This window comes from Schistocerca serialis, chromosome 3 (genome assembly GCF_023864345.2).
Source record: "Schistocerca serialis cubense isolate TAMUIC-IGC-003099 chromosome 3, iqSchSeri2.2, whole genome shotgun sequence".
NCBI classification, from domain to species: domain Eukaryota; kingdom Metazoa; phylum Arthropoda; class Insecta; order Orthoptera; family Acrididae; genus Schistocerca; species Schistocerca serialis.
Window position 1 is genome coordinate 143278066 of NC_064640.1, and position 16829 is coordinate 143294894.

The following is a 16829-nucleotide window of genomic DNA, read 5'->3' on the forward strand; positions in this document are numbered from 1 at the left end:
GTGAGACTGTCACTGTAGCGGAAACTGCTGTCGTAAATATTTCCGTAAGAAAGTTAAGTGACCACCTGCACGTAATGCGTCGTGGGCACACAGCTTTGTCAAACACCTGGAGAACAAGCCATTAGGGTGTGCCTTTCCGGAAGCACAGGTAGAAACAAAAGGCAGGCCTTTATCCTCGCCATTGACATTCCTTTAGAGAAAATATTGCAAATGCGACACCCTCATTACTTCCATTAACCTTGCTATTGACATTTCCTTGTTGAAAGCATACTGTGGAGCTCGTAATTTATGATATTTACTGAAATGCCTAATGAAATGACGAGAAATATTTTTACATCTGCACACTTGATTACGACAAGCGTCTTTCTACAAGAGTTGAGAGAATTTCTACTAACTTATGAAATGTCACATGACTATTGAATGATATTTGTATGCTTTGATTTGCGTAATTGCTTATTTCATTTGATACCTGTTTTCCAGCTGCGTTACAGCATTAGTTTTATAAAATAAACTTAGATGCATTTGCTAATGTGAACACTTTCTGTCAACAGATCTATTAAATGATTATTTTGTAATCCACATTCTTTAAAAAAAAAGGAGCACTTGGAAAGGAAAGAACAATAAGAAGGGACTAGTAACAGTAACTGGATACATAATTTTCTTTTCAAGTACATGGTAATATTTTTTTTACAATCAGTTGTTGTGGTGCACCACTTTAATTACTTAGACATTAAGATGTGATTATACATTTCCCTTATCTGCATTGTTATCTTTAGTGTACTATTTTTCCTGCTTGAGCTATGTCATGTTTAGATATAAGCTGCTGTTTGCCAGGCATAGTGCTACTGAACTTTAATTTGTGTTACTCTGCTAAGCCAGATTTATTTTTTGTTTGCTGCGCATTGCCTCATATTAGTTGTAATGTTGAATTGCTTGGTAATTTAGATTTACTGTAGCTTGCTTTGCGATTTTCCATTTTTTTTATTGCTGTTTATATTAATTGTTTTATGTGCTGCTGCATTGCCTCGTTCCTTAGTTTAGCACCTGAGCTCAGTAGATTTAAGTTAGCTTAAGAGGAGGTAGACTATATAAGAAACTGACTATGGACAATATGAAAAAGATTTGGGCCAAAATGAGTATTGTACACTGAGAAATAATTATATTGAAAGAAATATGAATAGAATACAGAAAGCAGGTATAGATAGGACTTTTTGGGAATAATGATGAATGAAGGGAGATCTCCAAGAAGTAAAGAAAGTTTTGTTTGCAAAATACTGCAGTACAACAAACCCTGTCCTTTCCTTTTGTGTTATCCCACTATATGTTTGTGTACCCTTGTGTATTTGTTTTCTTCCTGTCTCTGTGTAGTTTCATAGAATATTTTCCTCTTTTAATAATAAGCTACATTCACTATGATGAGGAATACTGTTATCCTCAAATATAATTGGCATTAATAATATGTTATTTACTTTGTAAAGATGTTAGACATTATTCATTCTGTTTAAATGCTCATGTGTGAAGTTGATGTTTCGCAAGTTATTCTGATCTTCTATGTATGTACTCATGTCATAATTCCTGTAAGACTGATGTATATGTTATTTCGATTCTTTTGTAAAGCCTGTACTACAAATGTTATCTGTATTATTATGTTCTTTAATGATGTATTTTGTACCTTTGTAATTGTATTTTCATGTTGTAAATTTATAATTGTATAGACACCAGTTCTTCAAATTAAGTTACATTTCACTGCACACGTTTCTGTTGGTCATAGTATATGGACAATATGTGAGAAGTAGGGACTGTTAGTGTTTGCACGTGTGTTAATAATTCAGCAAGGGACTGGATAACAGCATTGTTGGTTCTAAGGACAGTTCCGAAAACTTTGTGAGTGCACAAGTGGTGGTTTATGGACTTGCTATATTCTCCGCAAGACTCTTCGATGGTGAATGTGCACCTGCACAATCGCAACAGATGGCTGCTGGCCATCTCTACAAGGACTACAGTGGGTCTGCACCTCTGGTGGCCCACCAATACCATTATCTCTACAAGGACTACAGTGGGTCTACATCTTTGATGATCCATCAATACCATTATTTCTACAAGGACTGCAGTGGGACTGCACCTCTGGTGGCCCACCAATACCGTAATCTCTACCAGGACTACAGTGGGTCTACTCTGTGATGATCTACCTGCCAATATTCTTCAAAACGTCAAATAACTCTGCTGTGGGTTTGCTCTGTTGTGGCCCATTATCTGTCAGCATGTCAAGAGTCAGCACTGTCTTTCCGTTGGAAGGACAACGTTACTTCTTCAAGACTGCATGGAAATCCACTACTTCCGTGTGCATTTTGTTTTACTGCTCAGACTTTGAGAAAAACACTGCTATTCTACTGTTATGTACGATTAGGACTGTCTTTATGGACTGTGAGAAAATTTTAGCTTTTGACCAACATTGTATCAATAAGTGTGTGCATTTGATTTCCTTGTTATTGTAATTATGAAAAATTTTATCAAATCATTATTGGCCACTGCCCAAAACAATTTGTAAATTTTTTTGTGGGGAGCATGGGGGCTATGTAAGTAGGCTGTTTAGGTTTTGTTATTGGTAACGCCACCTCTGTATGAAAATCACTGGCTGTGCTGTGTGCAGTCTGTGGCTGCTTTGCATTGTTGTAATACTCGCCATTGTAGTGTTGGGCAGCGGCAGCTGGATGTGAACAGCGCGTAGCGTTGCGCAGTTGGAGGTGAGCCGCCAGCAGTGGTGGATGTGGGGAGAGAGATGGCGGAGATTTGTAATTTGTCATGAACTGCTATATTTATATATGATGATATCAAGGTAAATACATTGTTTGTTCTCTACTGATATCTTTCATTTGCTAACTATCCCTATCAGTAGTTAGTGCCTTCCATAGTTTGAATCTTTTATTTAGCTGGCAATAGTGGCGCTCGCTGTATTGCAGTAGCTTGAGCAGCGAAGATTTTTGTGAGGTAAGTGATTTGTGAAAGGTATAGTTTAATGTTAGTCAGGGCCATTCTTTTGTAGGGAATTTTGAAAGTCAGATTGCGTTGCGCTAACAAAATATTGTGTGTCAGTTTAAGCACAGTCTTGTATAATTGTTCAAAGGGGACGTTTCACCTTGTATCGAACAACATTTGCGACTATAATCAGGACATCGTCACAGATGCAACTCAACAAGCGCACTTAACGGAAAAAAACACACGAACTCACAGATATAAAGGTGATTTCACGAGTACCCCAAGAAGTGTGATAGGATCATTACTGTTTACAACATATATGAGATCTACTGGGTAACATGGTAACATTGGAAGCCCATGAGGCTGTTCGCAGGTAACGTAGATGGCTGTCTATGATGCAGCAATTTCAGAAGACTGTAGCGAACTGCAGAAAGACCTGCAGAGGATAATGACTAGTTCAAGGACTAGAATTGACCCTGACCATATATAAATGCGACGCACTGCTCATAAATCGGCAAAGAAATTCACTACTATGCGATTACACTATTCTCTATTAATCGTTGGAAAGAGTAACTGCTGTGAAATACCTAGGAGTAGCTGTGTGGAGCGATCTAAAGTGGAATGACCACATAAAAAAGTAGGGAAAGCGGATTCCAGGCTGGAATTCATTCGCAGAATCCCTAGCAAATACAATCAAATCATCAAAGAAGGGGCTTACAAAACACCGATTCTTGAGTATTGCAAACCAGTCCGGTTGGATTAGTAGAAGATACGGACAAAATCCAACGAAAAGCGAAAAGTCTCGTGATAGGATCGTTTGGTCGGCGCCAGATCGTTAGCGCACATGCTCAAAAATCTCCTGTGCCAGGCTCCAAAAGAAAGGAGTTAGACATGACTGAGATGTTTACTGTTGAAATGTTGAAAGAGTGAAAGATTACATTCCTTTAAGAGTCGAGCAACATATTAGTTTTTCACACAGGCATCCCACGAAATGACCACAATGAGAAAATCTGATGAATTAGAGCAGTAGCTACGCAATGCCGAGGTTTTTTTATATAAAATGATCTGGAACACAGTTATTGTCTCTGAAGGTCATCACTTGCACATTAAGTGATCACCCTTTACGCCATGTTGACTCCCATCCCTATTCTCCACATCCTCTCTCTCCTACCTGCCCTTCCCTTTCCCCTCTCCTCCCCCTCCCCCTTTAGCCAATCACTGAAAAATATTCTGACAGAAAAAAAGATCGCACCACCAAGCTTGTCTAGGTAACGTATTTAAGTGATTAACATCCCAAGACCATAGATTAATGTAACCACGAGGTAAGCGACAGCAAATGTGAAATGCTGGTACGTTAATAACTGGTGTAACCGCCACAACGTTGAATGCGAGTATGCAAACGTGCATGCTTTGTGTTGTACTGGCGCCGGGTATCAGCTTGTGGTATGGACTTCCAAGCTTGTTGCACTTGGTTGGTCAACACGGGGACGATTAATGCTGTTAGTGGATGATGTCGGAGTTGTCATTTACTGATGTCCCATATGTGCTAGACTGGAAATGGATCTGGTTATCGTCATGCCCAATGCGACATGTCAACACTCTGTAGAGCATGTTGGGTTACAACAGATGTATGTGGGCGAGCGTTACCCTGTTGGAAAACACCCCCTGGAACGCTGTTGATAAATAGCAGGACAATAGGTCGAATCACCAGAATGATGTACAAATTTGCAGTGAGGATGCATGGGATAACCACGAGAGTCCTACGGCAATCATACAAAACCGTACTGCAGACCATAATCCAAGGTGTAGGTCCAGTGTGTCTAGCATGCAGACAGGTAGGCTGGAGACCCTCAACTGCCCCCTTCTAACCAGCCATCACTGACACTGATACAGTTCCAGCTTTCATCAGAAAACGCAACAGATCTCCATCCCTACCCTCCAATAAGCTCTTGCTTGACACCACTAAAAGTCGCAAATGGCGGTCGTTTGGGTTCAGTGGAATGCACGATACAGGGCTTCTGGCTCGGGGCTTTCCTTGAAATCTCTGATTTGTAACAGCTCATAATGTAACTGCGGTGTCAACTGTTGCTCAGATTGCTGCTGCAGATGCAGTACGATGCACCAGGGTCATATGCTGAACATGATGGTCTTCCCTCTCAGCAGTGCCTCAGAGCCATCGGAAGCTGGGTCTTCATTACATTCTCCTGACCGCAGTTGCCAAAAGTCATGGACAGCAATTACATTCCTTCAAAGTCTTTCTGCAGAAACGCAGAAGCAACATTCAGCTTATCGTAGCCCAATGACATGACCCCATTCAACCTCAGTGAGATGCTGATACTGGCGTGTTTGCCGCCTTGAAAGCATTCTTGGCATCACCCCACCACATCCAATGTCCAAGGTAACTAATGCTTACAACCGTCACAGCATGTACTTAAAGCAGAAGTGATTTGCATCCTCATAGTGGCGTTGCTGGTGTTACTCTTATGCGACTGGCTCGAAATTTGAATAGACATCATTTTTCATATGTAGAAACACTCCTACCAATTTTCGTTTAGGTCACACAACTCCAGCTTGGTGTTGCGATTGTTTTCTGTCAGTAGATTAAAACGAGGCAATTAATCAGAATGTAGCTACAAGTATCTGGCTCCAAGTTTGGAGATACGCATTGTTTACAAAACCTTCACTTGAAAGTCCAAGATTACCGCATTAAATTGCCTACACATGGGTAACACTATATTTAATCAGCATAATATTACTTGAACTCTGTAAAAATAGTGTCAGGTTCAAAGATACGCATTATTTCCAAAAAAATGCAACCGTCACTTCAGCAGACGTCAAGCACCAAGACCAATTGGTTATTTTTCAAAAGTATGACGTTTCTCGAGTGTCACAATGTTCTTTCCAAGTATATCAAAAATACGTCAGCAATTCACAAATATGAAAGACTCACATCAAGTGTCAGTGTTATTTTCCACATACACAAAAATATTCGTGAAACTGGTATGTAAAACATGAATTTGAACTACCAAAATGCTCTTTCCATGCTTAAATAGGAAAACAACAGATAGTTAACATTACAACTTATCTCTAAAAGATCGATGTTGTAAAATTAACAAGTTTGGGCTTATAACTGCAGAAAATATGTGTTATCTAAAATACATACTACACAAGAACACAAAAAATAAGTAGTGTGAATTACTGAAAGAATGTAGTTAATTAATCCTACACTTGCCGTAAAGTGCAATGAAACCTCAGATTAAACTGAAATTGTTCTACGGAGCTTGTCAAGTGCTGCTGTGGTATTTAAAAATGCACACACACACACACACACACACACACACACACACACACACACACACACACACACACTATCAAAGTGTTTTTTTCTACGTACAGACAAATATTTGTGAAACTGGTGTATAAAACATGAGAGTGAAATACAGTGGAAGTCATTGAGACAATATTCATCAGAACAGGCAAAACGCTTATTTACCAAGTTAAGCCTTGACATTGCATGTCTGCTGGCCCTGTGACACTAGACAAGTGTCATATAACAATTATAACAATTTAGGACAGGAAAATAATAAATTTGAGGCTCCATTTGTATTCAAATGCTACTTTACATAATTTCTTGTACAAATACTTTTGGATATGGTGCAAAAAATTTCTGAGTGTTCAGATACTTTTGAGTACTCTGTAAGTAATGTATTATATGAGAGTTCTGTCTCTGGCAAAAATACAAAAATATTAAAATTTATTCAAATTCAGGAACATAAATAGGATGATCTTTATTGTTTTACCATGATAAATAAATTGTAATCACACAATTTTATCTAATTTATCATCATCATTTGTAAAGATTTCAGTTAATGATCTGGAAGAGTAATTTTATATTTATCATCTAAAAGTAATAAAGATTTACCAGCATATTTAGTTGGTAAAATTTCGTCTTTTGAAATCATATAAGATTTACGTTTTTTTGAATTCTCATAGTTTAGTGAGCACTTCTGAACAACCATTACTATGATTGTTAGGTTCAATTAATAGAAGTTCAATGCTACCTTTCATTTTCATTTATATTTATACATAAAAATTAAGGAATCGAAAATTGAAATATTATTCAAATGTTTAGAAAAGTTTTAATTTTTGAAAAAGTAAAGTTTTCTCTCGTTTTCTGAAAATATTTCAAAAGGAAATGAAAACATGAAGTTAAAAGGTCTAAATTTTTCTAATTTTTTATTCATTTGTCCAATTAAAAGGTTTCAGTGAGCCTACTGTGTTGCCAATCATAAGTTACATTCTTGTTAGCATACATGATAACATATGCAATTGTGTCATCTGGGATATTTTCATTAAGGAATGGACATAATTTCGTTGTTGTTTTTGAGTAGTTGAAACATTCATTCTCCAAGACAAATTAAATACATAAAGAGGATAATTTTCAATAACATTAAATGGCCTTACATTTACAAAATCATTTAATAGGGTTATTCTTTTAAAATCTCTAAAAGAATCATAAGCTTTTAAGAAGTTATCTGGTGGACCAAGATTCTGTAATCCTTGAGAAAAAACTTCATTTCTTCCATTTTTAACATGGATGTTTTGAAATTTAACATGACTGAATAAAGAAGAATCGAGTAAGTGATTATTTTTTTCTATCTGCTTGGCAAACAACGAACATAAGGAATTGCATATCAAATTAGGTAGAATTATAATAATTAGTAATATTAAGTATAAAATTACTGTTTCCCTGTAAACCAGAAAGCCAATTGATTGGATTCAAAGAAAGAAATAGGAATTTTTGGATTTTTTAATGTTTTTCTTGTTCTAGTTCAAGTGAATATTCTGGTTTACATTAAACAACCGGAAAACGAATTTCCGAGGCTTTTCCAACGATTTTATTTTCTTTTGGAAGTGTAGAATTGTCATTTCCCATAGTGCAACAAAGAGTAGACTCTTGTTCATCCTTTCTTGAACTCCAAGTAAAAAATATATTTAAATCAACCTCAAATATAATTTCTCTTTACTCTTCAAAAAAAATTAACCAAATAATTCTAGTGAATAAAAAACTCCATTTTGTTTGGTTTTTATTTTCCCATTGTTAATAATATGATCTTGCATATTTAATTCATTTGAAAGTGATTAAGTTAATCATATAAGAGTTGAAAAGAGGTAAAAGGATGTTCGATTGCAGGTAAAATATTATTTCCTTTTTGAACTCTAGTAACATCAAACAATTTTAAAACACAATTATCAGTTAGTTTAATATTGATTTACTATCATACACAGAAAAATCAGTTCCATCTGTGTGAATAGCATCAAAAGTCATATAAAGTTCTAAACAATTAAGATGAATCCAAACATAACTAATACTACTATTAATTTCTGTTTATTTGTTAGGAGGATTAAAATTATTTTTAGTTTTCTCAATAACAGGAAGTGAGTAAATTTAATAACTTTCGATTTGATTCATGATTTATTAAGCGAACAGTTTATTAATTCATTTCTAAAACAGCCTTTACATAAGCACCATTTAAATCAATTCATTTGCAATTTTCGTCATTTATAATTATTTCTGAATTCTGAATAGTATTGAAATTTGGAATATTTATAGAGTGATTTGGTTCATAAATTATTAGACCACCAAATTCTGAATTAGTTTCAAATGAAGCAACAGCAGTAGTTTCTCAATGAAACTGATCATTATATATAACAAACATTTCATAGGCCAATTAAAATTTACATTAATTATTTCAAATGAAATGATTATAGGAACATCTTAAGCAACAGTTTTTTATTAGGTACAATAATTTGATTGTTAAAAGCTAAAACACTAGCAATATAATCGTCTTTTATATCCATGTACAATTTTTAATCATTTTCTATAACAGTTCTATTCAAAATTTTGTCTGCTTCAATATCAATATTTGGATTTTTCGAATGAACAAATTTTTCTAAATTTTTCAAACTACATTAGCTAACAGTTTTTCTATTGTTATTATTTTTCGATGTAATATTTACAGTTAGTAAACTTGAATAAAAAGCAAATAGTTAAAAACTTTTATAATTTTTTATTACTGAACAGTTAATCGTTCTTTCAGAACAGAGAAATTATCACACAGTTGAAATAATCTTCTCACTTATGCTACTAAAAATTATGTTATTAAATGCCAGATTGGGAATGGAAAATAACAATTCAGGGGAAGAAATTGCAAATCAAACATGGCAAACATGTACAAACTTCTATTCAGTATGCAATTATAGGATGAAGTGGCTGTGGTAAAACTACATTCATGATTGATGATTATATTTTAGCATCTTGATAGTTAAATTGGAAAAAAATTTGCCATTTGTATGTTTATTCTAAAAATTATATCAACAAAACATCAAGTATTCACAAAAAGATGTGAAAAAATTAAAGATAAAATTATTGAAAAACTGGCATTTTCTTTTGAAAACAATGATGAAATTATTCCATTAGATGAATATAAAAATAATTCAGTTGTAGGTTTTCATGATTTCAATTCTGAAAATCAAGATGCAGTTAGAGATTATTTTACTAGAGGAAGACATAAAGTAATAGATTGTTTTTATTTACGTCAGACATATTCAAAAACAGCAAAACAACTGGTTAGAGATAATTTCCTTTCTTCAAATATTTTTACACAAGATGATAGAAATTTACGTCAAATTTATCATGAATTTATTGGTGGTGATTTAGAGCTTGGTAAATTTAAGGAAAAATTTAATTATTGTTGGAATAATGATTAATTTTGTCTTATTACAACAGATATGAGAAGAAACATAATTGAAGGTATATATAGATAAAAGATTAAGAGTTTTATAAATGTCGAACATAAACATTAACCATAAATGTTGAATAATAAACATTAAAAATAAATGTTGAACATGAAATATGATATCAGGTGTTCCCCAGGGAAGCATCCTGGGACCTCTGCTGTTCCTAATCTATATAAATGACCTGGGTGACAATCTGAGCAGTTCTCTTAGGTTGTTTGCAGATGATGCTGTAATTTACCATCTAGTAAGGTCATCTGAAGACCAGTATCAGTTTGCAAAGCGATTTAGAAAATATTGCTGTATGGTGTGGCAGGTGGCAGTTGACGCTAAATAACGAAAAGTGTGAGGTGATCCACATGAGTTCCAAAAGAAATCCATTGGAATTCGATTACTTGATAAATAGTACAATTCTCAAGTCTGTCAATTCAACTAAGTATCTGGGTGTTAAAATTACGAACAACTTCAGTTGGAAAGATCACATACATAATATTGTGGGGAAGGTGAGCCAAAGTTTGTGTTTCATTGGCAGGACACTTAGAAGATGCAACAAGTCCACTAAAGAGACAGCTTACACTACACTCGTTCGTCCTCTGTTAGAATATTGTTGCGAGGTGTGGGATCCTTACAAGGTGGGATTGACAGAGGACATCAAAAGGATGCTAAAACGGGCAGCTCGTTTTGTATTATCACGTAATAGGGGAGAGGGTGTGGCAGATATGATACGTGAGTTGGGATGGAAGTCATTAAAGCAAAGACGTTTCTCATCGCGGCGAGATCTATTTACGAAATTTCAGTCACCAACTTTCTCTTCCGAATGCGAAAATATTTTGTTGAGCCCAGCCTACATAGGTAGGAATGATCGTCAAAATAAAATAAGAGAAATCAGAGCTCGAACAGAAAGGTTTAGGTGTTCGTTTACCCCACGTGCTTTTCAGGAGTGATTTGGTAGGGAGATAGTATGATTGTGGTTCGATGAACCCTCTGCCAAGCACTTAAATGTGAATTGCAGAGTAATTATGTAGATGTATATGCAGATGAGAAACGATTATCATATTTTACCTTAGTAAATGCTTGCAAAATACGATCCATAAGTTGTTAAAAAAGCCAAACAAAACATAAGAGTAAAGGAACAATTAAAAGATAAGTTTAAAATATGGAAAAAACAACCAAGAACAGAATACTAAAAATTTGAAAAGGAGATTGACCAGTTATCGATACAATTAAAAATGTTAACTGAAGGATTAGGTGAAAAAGTTTTAAAAGGAATTGAAGGAACCAGGGAAGCTGGAAATCAATGACTCCTTATAATCGACACTATTTAGAAGAATGTAATGATATTTAATCATTTAAACAATATGATATTGATGATATATTAAGTGATTTAAATTTTGAAAAAGAAAGACAGACATCTTAGAAATGAAACTGATATAATATAAGAATTTGGTAATCATAGTGAAAATAATATTTTTTCATTTAGACCCATTGGTATATTTCAACAGGTTGGAAAACTGGTAGATAATGTTTATGTTTATTATGATAACATAAAAAATTATGAAGAAGAATGTGAAGGAATGGATGTATTAATGAATCTTTTAACTACAAAAAAGTAACTACTGTTGCTTTAAGTACAGAACTTAATTCTCTTGATTTACAAAATTATGTAAGAATTTTATTCTGCTCAAATACTGTTTATAATGAAAGTATCCCAAATAAATTGAAAACAGGTAAAGGAAATAAATATAGTAATTTGATTAAGCCCATTCTTGAAGAATATTTTTGTAATTTTTCACGAGAAAATCTTAATGATTCACTTGAAAAAGTTGGTGAAGGTTTACTATACAAATAATCAGAAAAACCAGCTGAATATGTTTGATGACATTCATCAGTTAAATCACAGCTTAACAGTAATAATGGTAAAGAAATAACTGTAAATAAAAATTATTATTATGACAAAGTGAAATAACTCAAATATTAACTAATAAATGTAGTGATTTTATAATTAGTGCTCCAAAAGGAATTCCTTATTTGATTAAATTTTTTAATAATTTACCATATACGTTTTGGGAAAGAGAAAAATGTTGAAAAGGATACATTAACATAATTTTATATGCATTTACTTGGTTATAATTATTGTTGTTAAGCAAGAATATTACAAGAAAGATTAGACAGAGGTGACACAGAAATTAATCCTTTAGATGTACAATGTAAAGAACATAATATTTTTATAGAGATAATAAAGATTTAGAAAAAAAGATATGATGCAGATTAAAAACTTCAATTATTTGCAAAACAAGGAATACATGCAAGTACGTCTTCAATAGGAGAAAAAAACTACTGCAACTGCAGTTAGAGGAATAATGCATGGAAAATGAAAATTGGTATGGTTTATAAAAATTCCATATTATTTTTGAAACTAAATAAATGAATAATATTTTAATTGTTAACAGAATGTTGCGTAGTGGTAAAACCAAGCCAAAATCAATTAAAATTAATTTAAATAATGAACAATTAGATATTATGGAACCAATTATTAGTGATTTTCAAAAAAGAGAGACAGAAAAAACTTGTGCAAATTTGATTTTTACATTAGCTATTTATTTTGTGAAAAAGATTATTGAATATTTAATAAGCAAAAAAGAAACAAAACACAAATATTGATTTTTACCATTTTAGTAGCTTCATTTCAATATCTAGCAACTATTAGTTTACTTGCTCGGGTTTTTGCAGGAATTACAAATGCAGTTTTAAATAAGAAAAAAGGTGATAAAGATTAGGAGAACAGGAAAAACATAATTTAACAATTGGAAAGAAAGGAAGTGGACGCGAAAAAAAATTTCAAGGAAGTAATCAAAAAAATTTAATAATCATTTACCTAATTTTGACATAGTAGAATCGGTTAAACAATTAAAAATTAATTGTTTTCTTGGCATTTATATGATTAATGAATTAACTTATGAACCAAAAAACGTACGATATGGAATAGTAAATTTGGACACTAATGATCGTGTTGGTACTCATTGGATTTGTTACTATACGATTAAAGGTATAAAATTTGTACACACGGAGGAAAAATACCTAAACAACTGGTTAACTGTATGGGAAATAATAAGATATTCTAAAATATCGAAATGATATAATTCTTCAATGAAGTAATATGTGGGCCTTTGTGTTTATTTGCACAAATTATAAGCTTAATGGTATTTTAAAATTTATGAAATATCCTTTTTGGAAATAAACTCACTGATTAAGGAAAAAATAAAAGATTTTTAATCACTGGAACAAAAATTAATAATTATTCAGTTGCAAAAATTAATAATATTCAGCCATCAGGAGACTCAAAAATAGTTATTATAATTGAACAATTAGAAAAATTTATTGGTATTTTTAATGTAATTAGAGGTTACATTGATTTTAATGGTAGAAGAATTGTGAGTGTTAATGATCCAATTGATGAAAAAGATGCAGTGAACAATTATTAATTTCAGAATGACTTGAAAAATCTTTTTATGTAGCCTGAATACACAACTATTCTAAAACAACTCAGTAATCGTATTAATAAACAAGGAGTAATTAAATACTTTACAAAGTAGGGAATTGGGTAAGTCATTACAAAACTGAAATGAATCCAATTCTTAAATTAGTTAAGGAAATGTAATTAAAAAGTGTATGAGAAACAAATTACTGAAGACTAGAAGCAAACAAAAAATCACAATTTCTATGAATATGATAAAATGCTTAAAAGGTTTATTCTTGTTGATATAAATGTATGGACAGAATTCACATTTAATGATTCTGATTCATGGATGAGTGTTGTTAATGAACTTCTCAAAATTATTCCTGAAATCACAGTAATAAAAATAGTTTCCAGATCAAATTTTCCAACTGTAACATTAAAATATTGTGTTGAAATTCTTCCAGTTGATGTAAAGGAAATTGTATTTGTCAAAACAATGTAATTACCTTTATTCTATAAAAATTAACATTGATAATCACATTTACTGTTTAAAGTGCGAAATGTTCACTGTAACACATAGTCTTCATAGATTAACAATAAACAATAGAAATCAAAGTATCTGAGAATTAAGTTCAATTTTTACAACTAAAAATAGTAAATTCGCTAAATACATTTTGTAGGTGAAGTTCTAAAGATTTGTGACCAACTTATTAATAAATTACATAAGGTAATTTCTTTTGCAATGGATGATTTATGGCAACCTGATGGATTCGGCTCAGTTGAAAGTAACTTCAAAAATAAATAAAGGATAGAAATATTTAATTATACTTATATATGATTTTTCAAAATTTCTTTTTTTAATTCCAGTTAAAATTCCAGTAAAAATATAGTCGATTCTTTAGGCAAAATATTTGAATTCAGAAAACCAAATCAAATAATTGCAAAAAATTATATAATAAAGAATTTTAAGAATTAATTAAAAAATTTAACATTAACCATTATTTAACTTTGAGTGAATTAAAAGCAACTGTAATTGAACGATTTAATAAAACATTGAAAGAAAAAAAATGTGTGAGAAGCTTTTTCTTCAAGGAAATTATAAATGAGATGACTTAGTTTCTAAACTGACTTATGAATATAATAATACAGTACAATTCAATTATAAAAATAGCCCCAAAAGATATGAATAAAGGAAGTGAAGAAATCTTGTTGAAAACTGTTCATGTGATAAATTTGCTAGATACTGAACCTCAATATTAAATAATTGATGAAGTAAGAATAATAAATTAAAAGCAACTTTTTTAAAAAAATTGTACAGAATATTGGTCAACAGATATTTCTGAAAGGGAAGTTGCTACACTTTGCACTACAATCACACATAAGATAGAATATTTAAATTTCAAGTAAAAAATGTAAGTTTTATGAATAAGAACTAGCAAAAACAAATTTTCCTGTGGATCCTTGTTGAAAATGTTTTAAATGAGAAATATGTTAAAGTATTTGTTAAATGGCACCGTTTTAATAATTCATATTATCGTTGGGTAAATATAAGTAAAGTAATTTTTTGTGTCAATAAAAAATATTAGACATAAATCGAATCCGTTACTGAAAATTTAAACATGTTCGACAATGAATAGTATTTTCATTGAGCTAATTCTTTCTTTAAGGAACATAGAGTATATTTTGGTAGTCAAATAGGGTTTGAAAAAACGATTTTGAGTCAAAATTATTTTAGGACCTTAAATTTGAGTTAATGGAATAAAATGATGGAATTAGTGAGATTTGTTTATTAAATGAATATAAAAAATTTATAAATGTTATTTAGTGTTTGATTACAAAAGTTTAGTCTTATAACATAACAAACGTTTGCTACTTTATTTATATCTTCATGCAATTGATTTTATGAATACTCAACCAGAGTACTGAAATAATTTCGCTAGCAAACATTTCTGAAATTTTCTTTCATTCATGTACATAAATGTTATGAATTTGATACATAACTAATTCTTAAGAATTCTTCACAATTTAGATGTCTATTTCTTATAATGACTTGTCGGTTTTATAAAGTTTTAAATTTGTTTGAATAACATATTATTCATAATTAAAATAACATAATCATAAAGTAACTTAAGCTGGTCTTAAATTTCGGTTACATAATTGAGCAACAATGTGTGGTGAAAATGTATTTGTTTCTTCTCTGAAACCTTCCATAATTACATCTTTGGTTTTATTTAAATTTTCCAAATGAGTTATTTTCTCTTTCATTTCATATTCACCATGTTTTCTAATGCATGGTCAAACTTCTTCATAAACCATAAATTGAAAACTTTTGGCAAATGGTAATTGTGAATTTGTGACTAAAGAATATAAGCCAGGTTCATCAATAACTCTCAAATGTGGTTGAACATTATGAGATAGTAGTGAAATACCAGTACTGAAATTTTCATATACTTGAGAATTTTTTTCTTTAATGTTAGCTTTATACCATCTTGAGAACGTTTATATGTTAAAATATCACAACCTGAATTTGTATAAAAGCAGTGTTTATTTTTTCACCACTGATTATTAAAACTTCTTTATTAATTTTTGGATCCACAAGCGACCCCATTAATTTAATGTTTTTTCTAGTTTTATGTCAATAAATTTCTTTCCTTGTAAATGGTAAGCGAAAATCAAATTATTTTTTCCATGGTAAAATCAAGAAAAATAACTTTATACAGAATTTAAAATGACAAAAGAGCCTATTCTTTCAAAATCAGGCTGTAATTACTGTAAACGAAAGATAATAAAAGAATAGTTTTTATAAGTGGTACATAATACTTTTATTTGTGAAAAATGTAAAATGGAAATTTAAAATTCTTCTAAATATATTCACAACTGTCGTCATTCAAAACATCAAAAGAGAGTTTTACTTTACCCACAAAACACAAAATAAGATTTTCAGAAAGTTGATTGTTTTTGTAGAAAATATGTTTGTAAATTTTTTCCAATGCATAAAAAATTACCATGTCATGAAATGTATATTAATATCATGTATATTAAAAAGTAATTAATTTTTATTTTATATTATCTTCCCTGCATCTTTCGAATTTCCTTAAGAACTTATTTTATCATGTTCTGTTTAATTTGGGTTTAATTTGTATGACAATATGGTAATGTATTTATTCCATTTTGTAATACAATACGTTTATCATCATTAGAAATTAAAACAACTTTATTACATTCAATTGCATATAATTCATACTTAAACGACCCACTAACAATTCATTTTCTATATTGTTTTAGTTTGTTTTCGAAGCCTTTCTTATAATCTGCAAAACTGATTTCCTTTTTCACAACAGATTTCGTAACCCCTTGAAATTTTTTCTCTTCTTTATCATCAATTTTATAAGAATACATTTTTGATCTTAAACTATAGTTATCTTGCAAAATTTTTCCACAATTTCCCCTTTTTAATTTTTTCCAAAACTTTGTTATTTACTTGTGGAAGTCCTACAAAGTTATCTTTTCGATTATAACTTGAGTAAAAAAATATATATATCACTGCTTTCATATGTTGATAAAAATCATTATTTTTTTATATTATAATAAAATAATT